This window comes from Triticum dicoccoides, chromosome 6B (assembly GCF_002162155.2).
Source record: "Triticum dicoccoides isolate Atlit2015 ecotype Zavitan chromosome 6B, WEW_v2.0, whole genome shotgun sequence".
Taxonomy (NCBI): Eukaryota; Viridiplantae; Streptophyta; class Magnoliopsida; order Poales; family Poaceae; genus Triticum; species Triticum dicoccoides.
Genome location: NC_041391.1, coordinates 58,872,402 through 58,875,201, shown reverse-complemented (window position 1 = coordinate 58,875,201; position 2,800 = coordinate 58,872,402).

Sequence of the window (2,800 nt, the reverse complement as noted above, 5' to 3'; positions counted from 1 at the left end):
GGGAGATGGGGGGAGATTGGGGGGGAGCTGGAGGGAACCTAGGGGGCGCGCGGGCGGAAGGGGCCGGAGAGGGAGCGGCGGCAAAGAGATCGTGGGGACGGAGGAGAGGGGTGGGAGAGGATCGGGGGTGGATGGTGCCGCACTTCGCAGTGGACACGCCGAGTAGTAGCGTGGGTGTATCGCTTGCGCTATAGCTATTCACTTAGTAATAGCGCAGGAATTACAACCCGCGCTACTAATATTTTTTAATTTGATGGTGTGGTGTGACACACTTACCAGTAGCGTGTCTAAAAGAAATCAACGCTGCTGCTAAGCCATACCAGTAGCGCGCTTTGTACCCAGCACCACTGGTAATTATCAGTAGCATGGGGACACAAACAAACGCTACTGGTAAACTTCCGTGTATAAGCATTTTCCTAGTAGTGTTCTTCTTTGAAGACTCCATACCTATGGCGGAAGGAGCTCATCAATCTTCCAAACTGGACGCCTCCACCTCCTCATCCTCCTCCGGAGAGTCAGGGCACTCCGCCTCCTCCTCCAACGAGTGATCAGGGCACTCAGCCTCCTTCTTCGGCGCGTGGCGGCACTCCGCCTTCTTCTCCGCCTGCGCCGGCGTGCCCGAACAGCCAGCAGCCTTCTCCTTCTCCGCTTCGCCAGCAAGGGCGGAAGAGACCCGCTGCCGCCCGGCTGCTCCGGCGCATCGTAGTCCTTCTCCTCCGCCTCGTAAGCAAGCACGAAAGAAGACAGCCGCAGCCGCTCCGTCTGCTCCGGCGTCTAGCAGTACAGCCAGAGGCGGGAGGCAATACAGATACGGTCCATCTCTCAAGCCTCTAGAGAAGTTACCGTATGAGAGGACCGAGGAGGAAAACGCGAAGATCGTGCAGACCGAAGTGAAGGACTTCTTTGAAGGGTTGAAAGCAAAGAGACATCCATCTCCGGAGGAGAATGTAGATCCGACGAAAGCAAAGCGCACTATCGATGCCCTGAGGAAACCACCAAAGTCTCCGCCGAAAACCAACTATGAGCGCATTACTGCAAAGACATATCTCGAAGCTAACCGGTCGGGAAGTACTGTGAGTGATCAAAGGTTAAAAGAACGAGCAGCTGGGAAAAAAATGCCCAGCTCGGCGAACAAGCAAAGCAATCGTGCCCCCCGCTCAATGTGTTTAGCGACATTGTCGCTAATGCTCCGGGGACGGTGCCCGGTTATAACAATCTTGGAGATTACCTGCCTGATGATGTACATTTTGATTTCTTGGAGGTGGACGAACACAGATACGAGTACCGGAAGCCTCTCGTCAAAGATGAAAAATCTCTAACAACGATGATGCGAAGATTCCATAATTGATACATGAAAACCTGCAGAGAGTCTGGGAGGACGAATACTTTGTATCTGAGAATTAAAGAGGAGCACGACCTCGTTGGAACTGATTTGTTGCCTATTCCATTTGAGGAGTTCTTCGAGTTCTTCAATCAAAAGGCCCTCGATAAATTAACGGTCTTTTGCTACTGTCTGTAAGTACTATTTCTATCATTAAGTCTCTATATATAGCTCGGCTCTTTCATTGCATGTATTTATAATTAATTATCCTCACTATATTATGCAGATTGAAAATCGTCGAGTGCAAAAAACAAAAAATGTATGATATTGGGTTCATTAACACAAATATCATAGATGAATTTCAGGTTAAAAAGAACGCCGAAGAGGCCGAGGCCAACTTACTACAATTGTTGATCAAAAATCAAAACAAAGATTTAATACTCTTTCCTTACAACTTCGAGTGAGTGTTACTGTCGTGTGCATATTCGGTTTCCTTTATTACTCGAGCGAGGTTATAGTAATGTAATTAATTGATGAGTTATGCATGCGTGCACAACTTCCACTATGTTCTTCTGAAGATTAAGCTTGAGAGGGGACTAGTAACCGTCTTAGACTCGAGAAGAAAAGATCCCGAAACCTATGCGGACATGACTAAATTGCTCAACAAGTAAGTTCAATCGATCATTATCGCACCATATCGGCAACTTTTTGTTCATTTCCTGATATCTCAAGTAATAATAATTATTTTCTTTGTCTTGCAGGGTTTGGAAACAGTTCACCGCAGAAGCTCCGGGACTGCGAAGGAGCTGCGATATACATACCCGAAAGTAAGTACTACTAGCTAGCTAGTTGCGCGCATCTCCTGTTTATCTTATAGCTATACTTTCATCAATGCCATTTATAATGCTTCATTATCAGTTTGATTGACCTCTATTTCTCGTAAAGTGCTTGTGGCAGGAAGAAGAGAATAATTTCTGTGGATACTACGTGTGCGAGTTCATCTGCAACGCGATTTGAAAAATAAGCGGGGCTATTCTAAAAGATAATATGAAGTGCTTAAGCAATAATATTCACAATTTCATTTTATTACACCATCATTTTTGTTGAGTTTCATTCATATATGTATTAACCCCCTTCTTCAAATTAGACGTGGCAGATGCGGAATGAACTCCTATCACAAGATCGCATGAAAGCAATTCAAGAGGAATTGGCGGGATTCTTTCTTGACCACGTCATCAATAAAGCCGAAGAATACCATGTGGAAGTTGATTTCAAATGCTAGGGGATTGTAAGAGATCTTACATATTGTATATATATGTAGCCAGTAGTGTCGGATAGATAATACGAAAACTTGTTGTTCGACCAATCTCTCAGAGAAGGAGAGGTCGATCGATCACTTCTCTCGGTATGCATGACGAACTTCTGTACTTAATGGTTTCCTTCATTTTCTTACTAGCTAGCGTGTTGAGGACCTCTCTA